The 15,512-nt window shown below is 40.0% G+C and overlaps 1 protein-coding gene across 1 annotated transcript in view; it reads right to left on the reverse strand.

Moving 5' to 3' along the window:
• Window positions 1-15,512, reverse strand: part of CDH13 (cadherin 13) — a 1,069,738-nt gene that overhangs the window by 15,225 nt on the left and 1,039,001 nt on the right. The window lies entirely within an intron of this gene.

Consider the following 15,512-nt stretch of genomic DNA (forward strand, 5'->3'; position numbering starts at 1 on the left):
AAAATGTCCCTAGTGTTGTGTAGATCTTTTTCAGAGGTAACAGCAAGGCAGCTGGCTCCACACAAGGACAGTCTTTGCTTAAAGAGGTTAGTGAAACAGAAATTAGACCCCAAGGCAGGGACCTTGTCTTCCAGCTAGAAGACTGTGCCAGGTGGAGAAGGGAGGGGTGTGATGGAGGAAGCTTGGATCAGGCCCTTGTTTCAGGATAGGGCCTCTGTGGGGTAGTGGTGACTTAGGACTCACTGAACCCAGTATCCATCCCTGCAACACCAGACCCCAGTTTGGGTTTAGAGCCTCAGAACATGGGGATCAGCGCTGGAACCCAAGGCTCAGCCACCAGCAGGATCACCCTGGGTTTGAGGCAGGGCTAGAAGAACTTCATTACACTGGTCAAGGACAGGCTTGACCAGGATGTTCTTAACATTGCCCTCAGCTTGACCAAACTTTCAACAGGCTGCTTCCTGACTCCAGGCCCCTGACCTCCCTTTCCTTAGTGCATTTACTTTAGAAAACTTGTAAATTCTTTTTTTGCCCCTTTCAGAGGTAAGTCTTCTCCTAGCCTCTTGCTAGTTTCCCAACTCAGAAATGTCTTTCTCAAGGACCTGGGAGTCATCTCTTTGAAATGTAATCAAGAAGGACAGTGTTCCTATCTCCCAGTTTCTGTGGGAGGTTGGAGCCTAAGTTCCCATACACACCAATTAACAAACACAGAGGCCCAATCCCACTGACTGACCTCCCTGCTAATGTCCTCCAGTACTTTTCCACTTGCTCACCCCAGCACTTAAAATTCCTCCCACCCTCAGTTTCTGCAGAATTAGTTCAATCTCTCTCCCCTATTGTAGTAATCTTCAATAAAATCTTTGCCTTTTTAAAACTCTGTCAGTTTTTCTTTGACAGGCTCAGATGTTGGCAAGGCTGAAAACTCCAGGGGATCTGGTTGTGATGATCCTGGTGAGGCGCAGGTGAAGCACAGGTAAGGGGCAGGTGAGGCAGAAGCAGGGAAAGGAGATGAGGGGTGGCACACCCATGAAAGGAAGGTTCCAAAAATGAATGACAAATGTCACCATGCCACACCAGGAGTGCTGTAGTACGTGCACTATTTTGCAAGCAATTTAATGAGATTGCTTTAAACATGACTTGATTTTAATTTGCAGGACAAAATTGAATGCATAATTGATCCACGAGGCTCTGTGGAGTGTTTGGTAAAGATGTATGCTAAGTCTTTATGGTCAGAATTTCTTTGATGCTGGGACTTTCTGCTGACCTATTTTCAGTGCTAGAAGAAACTGGATTTTTCTTTTAACTAGCAGTCGCAGACTGGCATTTGGCTTGCAAATACGTTGTGTTTCTGGGATGCACGGCGTTCTGACAGTTCTTGTTTTTTAATCTGAATGGCTTCAAAGGAGAGTGTGCTTGGAGATGACATGGCCGTGGGTCCTTACCAGTCCGCTGCCTCTTCTCCAGCTTTTGGAGGCATCTGAGTTGGGCGTCTCTCACTGTACATTTCTCTCTGCCTGAGTTTTGCTAGTGCAGGTTTCCTACATTTCTTCATCCTTACTCATGGCTTCCTCCTTCCTCATAAGAATGCTTTTCAGTCTCATACTGCTTCATTTCTTAATGTTGAGGTTATTTGTGCACATGGATAATTGTTTTTTTCTTTGCTGCTGGCTGGTATCGGGATCTGAACCCTTGACCTTGGTGTTATCAACACCGTGCTCTAAGCAACTGAGCTAACCAGCCAGCGCTCATGGATAGTTTTATAGGCATCTCATGTAGGGTTCTGAAATAAGTACAAAAGCTAAAAAGATCTCCCCCCACCCCCCCAAAAGTGGGTATTGTGATAGAAGACATCATAGGGAAAACAAACCTGGAGCAAACCTCAGTTGCTGGGGATTCTTCTCTTATGTCACTGACTTCTTATTAGAAAGACCTGAGGTTGGTGAGTCAGTCTTGCAACAGTGCGCATGGAATGTCAAGAGATGTTTTGAATTCACCCCCCCACCCCCCAAGACAACAATATCAAATCCCATTTCCAAGTGAGGAAATGAAGACTTGTAGGCAAGGACAGCTGGAAATCATGCCCGTTTAGATTTGCTTAGTGGGAACGACAGTTTTCCTTGTAACCCATTTTCAGTGAGGGCCTGTCACGCTCCACTGAAGAGACTTCCAACCTGCAAGTCTCAGTGGATTGTTTGTTTTGCTTCTAGCCTCATGCTGCCAAACAATGGCAAGACATGGAGGAAATGGTCATCATTTTCTTTCCTAGGGATCAGAATGACTGGGTCTGTTTGATGTAGAGGACTGTGACTTTAAGACCCCGGAGGTGCTTTTGCTTCACAGATGTGGCACCCAGCATGGTCTTCCTGGCATGGACCTCTGCTCACCCCTGTTCTGGCTTTATCATTTTCATTCAGCACTGCCAGCTTGCAGTAACCTCAGCATATAGGACCAAGACAGGACCAAATGGATCCCACTGTTTGATTCCAAACTCAGATGATTTCACTTGCGTTTCTTCACTCTGAGCTGTGGTAACTGCCCGTGAAGTGGCCACGCTGGCGATCTGTGCTGGACACCAGACCTGGATATATCCGTATTATTGCCTGTCTGGCTAAACTCTGGGTCTGGTTCATTCACAATTTTACATTTAGGCTTTTGTGCTCGTGGCTTAGTGGGGTGGAGCTGTGCATTTTCAAAGAGAAGCAGGATGTATAATTAATGAAAGGTAAGGATTTATGCAGAGAAATTCAGCACCTGCTGTCATTCAGACTAGGAAAAGTCTCAGCAAACCAGATAGGTTGTTGGCTTTGAGCACTTGGAGTTCTACTTTCTAATTTTCTCTCATTTTCCAGAAGAGAAAACTGAGGACTCCAGAAAAGATTAAGTAACACATCCAAGGCACTATGACATCGGTATATCTCTGAGAGCTGTGGCCTAAAGACATGGTATTTCCATCCTTCCAGCTTTCTGGTAGCTCCATAAAGTAAAAGGAATGATCAGCATTTGTAATGTACCCCACCTTCCCCATCTGAACCAGAACCACAGAGCTCAGAGTCTTAGTATTTTGGTGCTCATGGCTGGCATTAAGCATTGGTAGAGAGGGTAAGAACAGTCTCTGTGCCTTCCTTACCTACATGGCCAACATCTCGCTGCTTTGGGTGGAAGGTCTGTTGAGCTGAGGCCAGTACCCAGAGAAGTGTGAGTTGCATGGGAATCTCCTAGCATTGCTTTGATGCAGTGTGTGCAGATGTAACAAGAAACAGGGACATTTTTTATTTTTGCTTTTTAATCTCAGAAATTTTATTTTATTCAGAATCTGGACCACACAGGACTTCCACTTAGCTCCCAAACACTGAGATTTTTCTGATAGTATCCATTATTCAGAAGCCATATATATACATGCTTTACATCTTTTCATTAATAGACACAACTACAAACATTGTATGATCCTAACTAAAGAATACATATAGGATCAGAAAAAGATTAGAAAGAAATATACGAAAACCTAAGTGGTGATTATCTCACCAGGTAATTAACATTAAAATGATACTTTTCTCTATTTTTAATTTTCTTTATAATAACCATGATTGCCATAATAATCAGAAAAAAATGTTAAACTGAAAAGTTATACAGGGATTAAAAAATGTTTTCTCCAATTCTACTCTCCTTTCATTTCTCTTACTCTTTATTTTTACAACAAAATGATTTTTAGTAAATTTACAGAGTTGTGCAACCTTCATCACTATCTAATTTTAGAACATTTTCATTATGCCAAAAAGAAACCTTGGTCCCATTTGTACTAACTCTCCATATCTACTCCCAGCCCTAGGCAACCACTAATCTACTTTCTATTTTGGACAGCTCATATAAATGGAGTCAAAAAACAGGTAGTCTTTTTGGGCCTAGACTTTTTTCACTTAACACGTTTTCTGAGGTTCATCCATGTTGTAGCATGTACCAGTACTTGATTCCTTTCTATGGCTAAATAATAATCCATTATATGGTTTTGTTATTCATTCACTAGTTGGTGGACATTGGGTTGTTTCCACTTTTTGTCTGTTATGAATAATGCTGCTGTCAACATACAAAGGACCAGATTCACACTTGCTACAGTGTTCCTAGACTAGTAAGATAGGATTTTAAATGCATCTTCCAAAAGAGTTTCCTTAGAAGAACAGGGTCCCTGGTATTGCCACAGGTGGATGGGCTGGTTTAATGTACACAAAATGTTAGGATTTTAAGAAGAACTTTCAGGAGCTAGCTCTGAGAAGTACAGGAAAGTAGTAGGTATTTCTAGTCACTGGTTCCAAACATTGTCATAGCTGGGCCTAGAGGCGTGCAGTGTGTATCTTAGCTTGGGAGTCATGAATACAAGTGGTTTTCTATGGGAAGGAGTATCCAAGTGAGGTATAGGAAGGGAGAGGGAGAAGAGTGGAGACAGGAAGCCTTTTTCTGAGCCCCATGGATACTGAGCTTCAGGGTTTTTCTCAGTGCTGGTATACAGTCAGTGCTCAATAATGTAAATTGAACTAATGTCAATTGATTTGAAAAATCCAAACATGTTTTGTTCGTCCCATACATTAATTATATGTGTTTATATTTCTACAGGTTTGCTTCTAGTTTGAGAGTAGTGACTATGTCTAAATTCACATCCTCCCATATCTCTCCTGGGGAAGGTGAAAGTGTGTGGGGAGGCGAGGGCTGTGGGGCTGGGATGCAGAGCAGGGTGTCCACGCCAGGGACAGGGAGAGAGACCTCGACTGGTGTTTCAAGGAAGCTTGAGGTCTGTATTCTGGGAGGATCATCAAGAAGATGGGCCAATTTAAGAAGAACTGTAGTTTGGCTGTGGGCTGCTGGGCAAATGCTGAGCAGGGCAGCTAGTTTTTGAGGCCTGTGTGTTGGGACAGGACGTTTGGGTGGGGAGTCTACTTGCCCCCGAAATTCCCTCTGTTTCTTTGCATCTGTTGAACTTTCAATAAGAAGCTATGAGCAAATAAAGGTCAGATCTTTTATTACACACAAACAGGGTTCTAAACTCACCTTTACCTTAGCTTTAAAGGTGAGAATGAACCAGGCTTCTCTTCTAAAAGGCTACCCTTTGTATATTTTTGCTTATCCCTTGTGTTCTGCTAGTATGGCTTTTCCACATCAGTATTTTACAAATCATTTTTAGCATGTGCCCTATAAGCCCAGAATGTCGTTGTTTTTTAATTTGTAAGCATATTTTATTGCTTTGTTCATAGAGATCTTGCCAGTTTCATTTTAAAAAGTATATGTATTCAAAAAATTTAATAGTAAGCCAACCAAAAAAACCTCATAGAAAATAATTTTGCAAAACACAATGCCAGGTTTCCATGTGTAATACTTAATGTAGATTAAAGCAATTATCTGCATAATTTGGACTTAAAAACTTATTTATTTATTTTCCTCAAAAATTTTTAAAAGTTTATGAATATAAACTTGAACTATGAAACTGAACTATGTTTTTAAAAATTCAAGTTTTGGGCTTTTTATTTCTATTTTACTGACTTTAGAAAAGGAAAATAACAAAATATTGATTTGAAGGCCATGTTTAACATTGACAGTTTCATTTTATTCATTCAGTCAATAATCATTTATTGGGACTCTACCCTCTGCCTGGCTGGAAATGCACTCAAATCAAATGATAGAGTTACCTCCTCTTGAAAACTAACAGTATGGCAAGCGCAGATATGTGAACAGGTAGAGGCAGGAAAGTGTGATAGGAGCGGGAAGAGATGTGATGATAAAATGCTGGTAGCATGGAATAAATAACTGTCTGGGAGCAGATCAGAGGCTTCATGAAGAGATGGCATTTGAATGTGCTGGAAATGAGAAGAGTCAACCCTCGTTATCTGCAGGAGGATCCAGGACCCCCCTCAGATACCAAAATCTGCGGGTGAATGCTCAAGTCCCTGGTAAGCCCTCCGTATCCACAGGCTCCACATCCATGGACTCAACCAACCATGGATTGAAAATATTCAGAATAAAATCAGAATAAAAAATGGCAACACGATACAAAATAATGAAAACAAAACAACACAGTATAACAAGTGTTTACATAGAATTTATACTGTACCAGGTATTATAAGTAATCTAGAGATGATTTAGAGTATACGGGAAGATGTGCGTAGGTTTTTTGCAAATACTATGTCATTTTATATAAGCGACTTGAGTATCTATGGGTCTTGGTATCCTTGGGGAGCCTGGAACCAATCGCCTGAGGATGCTAAGGGATGACCGTACTAGAATGTTCATAGCGGCCCAGGGCTTTAAAAGCTAAGATCTGAATACTACCCAAATGTCCATTGTGTTAGTTTTGTATTGCTGCATAGCAAATCGCCACAAAATCAGCAGCTTAAAACAACACATATTTTTGACCTCACAGTTTCTGCATCAGGAGTTCGAGAATGGACTTTGCTTCAGAATCTCTACTATATCCTGGAAAAATGCTCAGATCACCCACAGGGTGATCATAAGATAGCATTTCATAGTCTGCCTCAGACACTGATGATTTTGTAGTGATAAGTTTAGAAAATCAGTCCATAACTCAGTTCAAGTCAGTTCACTTAAACATTTCCTAGGTGCTTACTAGGTACCAGGAATTTTGCATTCATGATTTCCAGTCCTTATAACAACCCAGCAGGCAGGTGGCATTATCTGCATTCCGCAAGTGGGGAAACTGAAGCAGAGAGAGTGTAAGTCTCACGCCTGTGGTTGCACAGCTAAGATGGGGAGCTGGGCTCATTCCGAGCTGTAGCAAAGCACGAGGCCTCATCTCCATGGCCCGAGTGTGCCACCTCCCAGTGGTTTCGATAGCAGCCTCTGTGTTACCAGATTTCAAGAGTTCTTTTACTGGGCCATTTTTTCAGTGACAAAATTGTAGCTAGTATTTTCAACATGATTGATATTTTACTGGTACTTGAAATAACGAGGAATGATGGGTTGGATCTTCAATTTATTTTTCTTCCTCAATTAATATAACAGCTGAGATAAGGGGTGTTAAGCTAGCTTAATTGGGTTGCCATCATAACTAATGGCTTGATTTTATCCAATCTAGCTTCTTTTAAGTAGAATCAATCTAAATAATATTACTGTATCCCCTATGCAGTCTAGAGCTTGGTTGATCTATGAAAAAAGAAAGACCACAGATTGAGGTATCTTTTTGAAATTCAGGTCCCTTCCTACCCCCAGTTTGGGAGCTGTTGTTATTCAGTAGTTCAGTAGTCATTTCACTACAAAGCTGAATAGAATTTTTTCTTTTAAACAATCTAAGTGTACTTTGAACAATATTGCAATTTTGAATCAGCTGACATTATAGGAACATATATCATATAGGGGACTGAGGAAGGAGACAAGTTGGGACATGATGTATCTTAGTCCATGAAAAATCATTATCTTAGTCTATTCCATTTTAATTTTACAGCTGTTATGCTTGGTTCTATATCTGTGTGTCTTCTTGGTAAACTACATCACATTTTTCATGGACAGACTCAAATATACTTTATATAAGTTGCTAAATTGTGAACACATGCTGCTGAATTTAGCAGTAATTTGGCTTATTTTAAAGCTATCACTCCCCTATTCTTTTAAATGGAAATAGATGGGGAACATGTGACTTTTGATAATCACATAAAGACTGACTTTGGACTCTAGAGATGGTATGGGTTTCCTGGTTCAAACTATTTTACATGCACTGAGCCTTAGGAAGAACTAACAGGAATAATTTTTCTCTTTTTTCTCTAAACTTTGCATAGCATGGTTGCTTGGACAAAGGCGTTTGGGTTTACTGAAGCAAAATATTTGTCTTTGTTGTTCAGAGTCACTGTTTATATCTTCTGAGAGCATAAGAGCCCTGTAGGATGAATGAACCCTATATAATTTCTGAATGGAAGGAGGAGTGGAAGGTGAGGTTCCAGGTGAGAAGGATGCAGGAAGAATCCTGAGTAATAGGTAGTGAGCCAGGAAGCAGCAGCCGGCTGTGGCCTCTCCTGCCCATGATCGTCCCCAGAGGCATTCTAGAACTCTTACCAGAAATTGCTTGTGACAGTTTTCAGCCCGTATAAGACAGTGAGACTATAAGACATTTGACCTTGCTGGTGATTACCTGAGCAGGTAATCACACTGGGATTTGGCCAGTGCTAATTGCTACTGCTATGCCCTGTTGTCAGCACACCCCCAAGGAATTTCATTTTATAGCATTCCTGAGTGTTCTCTTTCCATCTCGGTATTTTCCTTAGCAGTTGTTATTTTTTTCCTCCCTTTCTTTAGACAGGGGAGTGATTCTGTGTTCGTTGAAGTCTTTAATAAAAGAGTTCCTGTATTCTGAAGGCACTATCTTAAATTATTCAGAAAATCTGGATCATATAAGGCAAATGATGATATTCATCCCTGGAGATAAAATGCTTGCCAACATTAAAGGTCAAACCTTACTAATCTATAGGATTAAAGGCTCTACTCATCAAATCATTTAGCTACAGCCAGTTCTGATTTAGCGAAAGAAAAGCATTTCGGTTACACTGAAACAATGTTGTTAGGTAATTTGTAGCTCAGTATAACTGATAACAGTTTAAGAAAAGTACCTTGAGTAGTCTGTCAGTTACAAAGCATTTTTCCTCCCCAAATCATCCTAGGCATTATCAACATTATTATGAAGCATGATTCTAGAATTTATCTATACTAGTTTTGGGGCTCCAGGCAAATAGGTCCAAAGGGCTCTTTATTCCTGTTAACCGCACATCAGATTTCCAGCCCTGCTGTCTTTTTACATTCCTCCATTCTGCTCTCACAAGTTTCTAGTCTCTAAGGGGTGGCTAAAAGACAATACTCTTTTGGTACTCTCTTAAAATTGTTCTGAACTGGGGAGGTTTTGGTGATGGGGAGCAATAATCAGCCACAATGTATATCGACAAAATAAAAATTAAAAAAAAAAATTGTTCTGAACTGAATAAGTAGAGCTGTGTGTAGCAAGTTATGATGGTGTCACTTCTGTCACTTTGCAAGGTGTCATAGGGACTGCAGAGTGCATCCCTTGCTTTGTTCTCTCTGCAGAAATCCCATCACTCACCTTCCCTGGCAGAACTGGTCCCTCAGGAAATGATGATTGTCCTTCCTTAGAATAACAAAATGCTGAAAGTCTGTCTGTAGGGTAAGTAGGTACTTAGAGAATACATGAGTGGCTACAGTACTCCAGGGGACTAGGCACATGCTCTTTCTGTAGCCATGCATTTTTGTTAAGTTCTTATTGAAACGGAAACATTGTTTCATAAATATATAGCTGGGAGAATTTTCACAATATGAACACAGCCATGTAGTGCAGTACTACCAGATCTATAAACCTATCCGCAAGGTAATCTGACAGCTATGATTAGTTTCACCTGAGTGTGAGCTTTATCTAAATGGAATAGTTCAGTATGCGATCTTTTGTTTCAGCTTTCTTTTGCTCAACATTATGTTGGGTGAGGTAGTGGATTGAATTATGTCCCCCAAAACTCACTGAAGCTTAATTGTGTCCCCCAAGCTTTATTTAGAAAATTAGCCCCACTGTGACTGGTAAAAGGGTGGGAGATCCTATTATGGTAATTGAAAGATGGAGCTTTAAAGATGTGATTAAATTGTAGGACCGTGCTATAGTGAATGGATTAAAAATGGTGGTCAGGGGCATGGTTCTGAGGGCATTACAAGAAGAGGAGAGTCTGTCTTCTCTCTCTCTGCTCTCTCTGCTTCCACCATCTTGCAATGTGAGACCCCTGGGTCACTGTTGCCACCACCAGATGTGTTCCTTGGACTTTGGACTTCCCAGCCTCAAAAACCGTAAACAATAAATTTCATTTATCTTTATAAATCACCCAGTCTTAAGTACTTTGTTACAAGCAACATAAATGGACTAATACAGGTGAGATTCATCCATGTTGTTGCAAATAGTTGCAGATCATTCATTCTTAGTGATGTGTAGACTCCATTGTGTGAATGTACCAGAATGTATTATTCTATCTTTGCTGGGTATTTGGATAATTTCCAATTTGGGGCTCTTATGAATAGAGTTGTTATTAACTTTCTGGCACTTGCATTATGGGGAACACCTTTCCATTGGATGTATAATACCTAGGCATGTAATTCCTGGCTTATAGGTATACATATGTTCAGTTTTAGTTGGTACTTTTTTTTTTTTTTTTTGGTGGCTGGCTGGTACAGAGATTGAACCCTGGATCTTGGTGTTAGCAGCACCATGAACTAACTCACTGAACCCGCAGCTTTAGCTGATACTTTGTTTTCAAAATGGTTGTACCAAGTTACACTTCTACCAGCTGTGTATGAGCGTTTCAGTGATTTCACATCCTTGCCAACACTTGGTATTTTCCATTTTTCATCTCAGCCATTTTGTATGTGTGTTGTATTGCATTTTATTGTATTTCCCTGATTAATTTGTATTCTATTTGTATTTGTATAATTTAATTTATATTTTATTGATTAATTGAGTTAAACCTCTTTTCATGTGTTTACTGGCATTTGTATATCCTTTTTTGTGAAATATCTGTTCTAATCCCTTACCCATTCTTCCTTGGGTTGTATTTTTTGCTTTCAGACTGTAGGATTTCTTTGTGTTATAAATATTTTCTGCTCCATGGGTTACCTTTTCACTTTCTTACTGGTGACATTCGATGCCCTGAAGTTCTTATTTTTAATATAATCTATCATTTTTTTTCCTTTTGTTGTTAGTACTTTTGTGTCCTGCGTAAAAAAATCTTTGCCTATACCAAGGACATTTTCCTCTAAAGGATGTATTACTTTACCTTCCATATTTTGATCTATAATATATTTAGAATTGATTATTGTGTATGGTTTAAGAGAGGGGTCAGGATACTTTTTTTTGTACGTTTATCCAATTAACCCATATTACTTATTGAAATGACCATGCTTTCTCTTCTGCATTGCTGGGTTACGTTGTCCTTGCCATAATCAGGGACTGTGTATGTGTGGCTTTCTTTCTGAGCTCTCTATGCTATTTCACTGGTGGGTTTTTCTCCATCTCTGTGCAAATACCACATAGTTTTAATTGGTATAGTTTTCTAAAAGGTCTGGATGTATGGTAGTGTAAGTCTTCCAACCGGTTCTTAGAGATTGCCTTGGCTATTTCTAGCCCCTTGTATTTCCATATGAATTTTATAATGAGCACATCAATTTCTGCTCCTCTGCCTCTCCTCGCCTGCCCCCCTCAAAAACAAAACAAAACAGAACAAAAAAAAATCCCAGTGCGCTGGGATTTTGGTTGATATTGCATTGTATCCCTTAGGTCAATTTGGAGAGATATATTTACATTTCAGTAGCATTGAGTCAATCCATGAACGTGGTATGTTTCCCTATTTATGTAGGCTTTAAAAATATTCTCTTAGGGCCGAGCCCGTGGCACACTCGGGAGAGTGCGGTGCTGGGAGCGCAGTGACGCTCCCACCGCGGGTTCGGATCCTATATAGGAATGGCCGGTGCACTCACTGGCTGAGTGCCAGTCACGAAAAAGCCAAAAAAAAAAAAAAAAAAAAAAATTCTCTTAAGCAGTCATTTGCAGTTTTCAGTGTAGAAAACATGGACATCTTTCTTTGAATTTATACATTGCTATTTGATGTTTTTGATGCTTTCACATGAATGGTATCTTTTTAAACTTCATTTTCCAGTTGTTCATTGTTAGGATCTAGAAAACTACTGATTTTGTGTACTGATCTTGTAATTGATTACCTTTACTAAATTCACTAATAGTTTCTCTGAAAATTATTTTGGATTCTTTTAGGTAGGCTTATCATTTTTGAATGAAGAGTTTTATTTTATTTTATTTTTTTAATTCTTGAGCCTAGTGTTTCTTCTTCTTGCCTTTTTGCCCTGCCTAGGACTGATCTTAGGGAACTGTTTTCAGTATTTCACCATTGAGTAAGATGTTGGCTGTAGCAGCAGCTCCTCCTGTAAAGTTTTTACCAGATTAAAGAACTTTCCTAGTTTGCTAAAAATTTGGGGCTTTTTTAAAGTCATGAATCAATGTGGACTTTTTTCAAATGCAACTATGGAGATGATCATATCATTTTTGTTGGGTTCCTTAGTATTTTAAGGATTTTTTCATTTATGCTTATGGGTGAGATTCATCTGTAATATTAATTCTCGTTGCATTTTGTCAGGTTTTTAATGATACCTGGTCTCATAAAAAGAGTCGCTAAATGTTCCTTCTATTTCTATTTCTGGAAGAGTTTGTGCCAAATTGGTGTTTTTCTTTCTTAAGTATTTGGAAACACATAGTGAAGCCATCTGGGCTTGTAGTTTTCTTTGTGGAAATGTTTTCAACAGCAGATTTTTTTTTTCATAAATATTGGGCTAATCAAGATTTTCTACTTCTCCTTAGGTCACTTTTTGATGTTATGACTATTATGAAACTTGTTCTTTACATCCAAATTGTCAAATTTATTGCATAAAAGTTGTTCATAATATCCTTTTATCTTTCTAATGTCTTTAGTCATTTTCCCTTTTTAAAGTTTTTTTTTTATTAGTTATGAATATTCATGGAGTACAAAGCTGACTGTCACCGCTCATGCCCAAGATGTGATGGCCACATCCATACTGGCAGCATGTCAATTACCACATATGTGATTATACTCTGTGTCCCCCACCCAATTAATCCCCAACCTCCCTGCCCATCCCCCTTTCTTCACTCCACTTTGTATCCCTAGGTATGTTCTCTCCCTCTGCAAGTCCAATGCACCACTGTGGTCTTTCTTTCCTTCCTTCTTTCAGCAATTTATATTTTTATTTTCTTTTTTAAACTCTATCAGTCTTGATATGAGTTTATCAGTTTAATTCAATCTTTTTAAAGGACCAACTTTTGGATTTGTTGATTTTATCTTGTATGTTTGTTTCCTATTTTTCTAGAATTTTTCTCTGAGCACTGATGTAGTGCATCACACAAGTTTTGATATTTTGTGTATTTGTTATTCTTTTCCTTTTAACATTTTTTCCTGATTACGGATTCTTTAGAAGTGTATTGTTTTATGTTCAGGAAGTTTGGGTGTGTTCTAGTTATATTTTGTTATTAATTTCTAGCTTAATTCCATGTGGTTGGAGGACATAGTCTAAATGATAGCAGTTTTTAAAAAAATTGTTAGACTTTTCTATGTGGCTTTGCATGTAAACAACATTGTTAAAAATTTTCCCTGTGACCTTGAAAAGAATAAATTCAGTTGTTGTGTTGAGAGTTCTATATATGTCAGTTGATCAAGTTTGTTGGTTGTGTAGTTCAAATCCTCTATATCTTTACTTGTTATTTTTTTCTCAGCTTATGTGAGAGATGTGTGAAACTCTCCCACAATGATTGTGGGTTTGTGTACTTCTTTTTTTAGTTTTCTCTGTATATTTTGAACCTGTGCAGTTGGGTAAATACAGATTTAGAATTGTGGGTTGTGATATCTTCCCCTTAGACTGACTCCTTTACCATTACGAAATGGCCCCTTTTTCTCTTGTCATGTTTCTTGCCTTAAAGTATAATTTCATGTGTTTTTATTTTGGGGGGGGGGGTGTAGTATTATCAAGGTATATTTTTGTAGTTTTTTGCTTTCATTCTTTCTTTGTCCTATTAAAAGTGTGTCTGTTGTTGTATAGTATCACACATGACTGATAGGCTTTTACCACAGACTTGGCACAGTGACTGATGGACAGAGAATTGAAAAGGAACAGTTGAGACCAGGCTTAAAGCTGGGGGAATATGCAGCCCCCAATAACACTGTAGGGGGCAGTGCTTTTCCAGGCATGCACACACACACATGTGTACTCATAAAAGTTATAGCTCATGGCACAACAAAAAGGAGAAGGGAGGTAAGAGCACCCAGTGTCGTCTCCTGCAGGTGGCCACAGGGTTAATGTGCCTTCCTGCACTCAGGCTTAGGAGGGGATCTAACATAGGAGAGAGCTGCCTTTGGAGGAGCCCTGTCAATGGTACAGACAAGCACATGCCTGTACAGTCGAAGGAAGCAGTTTACAGAGTAGCAAGTTCAATGCCAACCAGTGCAAATAATAGTTCTCTGAACCTGGCTTAGTCACAGCAGACATTTACCCAGCCTGGCTCCTCTCCGTAGCCAGTGAGATGCTTGCTCATGCACACTATCCCTGGTCAGCAGGCTCATGCTCAGGGAAAGCAGATACAGTTCAGCATGTTATTCAGCCGAGGGTAATTGAAGGATCACAGACTGTGAGGATGAGAGGTCGATGGTTTAGAGGTAGAGGCTGGTGCATCCAGTCACCTGCGAGTCTTGTGAAAATGCAGAATCAGATTCAGTGGGTCTGGGGTGGGCCTGAGGGTCTGCATGTCTAAAGGACTCCTGAGTGATGCTGATGCTGCTAGCCCATGGACCACTCATAAGTATCAAGGATCTAGACCAGGAGCTCTCAACCTTGGCTGCACAGAATTCCCTGGGATCTTGAAAGCTCCCCAGGTAATTCCAATACGAGTGAAAACCAGTGATCTAGGAATCATCATCGGTAGAGAGAGGTGAGGAGCAGGAGAAAGGGATGTATGAGTAGTGTGAAAAGCATAATCTCTATAATAATTTAATTTTTTATTTTAAAAATGAAATATATGTGCGCGCGCGCACGCACACGCACACACACACGCACACGCACACGCGCACACACACACACACACACACAATCACACAGTTTCCATAAACAAGCATGGATGGTAAGGCTTGATTAAAATCTTCCTGGTCTGTAGGTGCCAGCACATGAATGCCTTCTACAAAATTCCTGACTGGGGTTGAATACTCCCAGTGACAGGACACTTACTACCTAGCAGACAGCCCACTCCCTCGTAGGCAGTTCTGAACTGTTTGAAATCTCTCGTTGTACTGAGATGAAACCTACTTCCCTGTAACTTCTACCTGTGGGCCCCTTGGAGCTACAGAGAATAAATTTAATCTTTCTTCCACATTGCTTTGCTTCATATAATGGAAGGCAGCCATCAGTAGAGTAAGCACCTAAGTACTATTTGTAAATGAGTTAAGGTTCTTTTTAGGTTGTAAGTAAGAGAAATTGATTCCAGCTAGTTTAAGCCAAAAAAAAAAAAAAAAAGAATTTACAGAGAAAGAGGGATGTTTTGAGGAAGAGGGAGGAACTGTGCTGCCCAGACATGGGAAGGAGGATCCAGGGCAGCCCAAGGAATTGCAGCAGAGCAGCCAGAAGCTGTTGCTTCTTGGCTGCCATTGATGTCTTGGCTGCAATGACTCTCAGGGCTCTAGGTCTCTTCTCCATTTCAAATGTCAAACTATTCACGAGATCTGATTGGCTAGATTGGCTCAGGGGCTTATGCTGAGACTGATCAGCTCTGGCCAGTATGAGACTTGTGGTAACAGACAGCGCTGCTGGGGGTCCACCCTGTGTCCCCAGAAGGGGAGTCACACCAGCTGCTACCCCTAGAGAGAGCTATTCCAAAAAGTCATAGGCAAGGTCAAGAAAATAATTATGGGATT

Source organism: Cynocephalus volans, chromosome 10 (genome assembly GCF_027409185.1).
Source record: "Cynocephalus volans isolate mCynVol1 chromosome 10, mCynVol1.pri, whole genome shotgun sequence".
In the NCBI taxonomy this organism is placed as follows: Eukaryota; Metazoa; Chordata; class Mammalia; order Dermoptera; family Cynocephalidae; genus Cynocephalus; species Cynocephalus volans.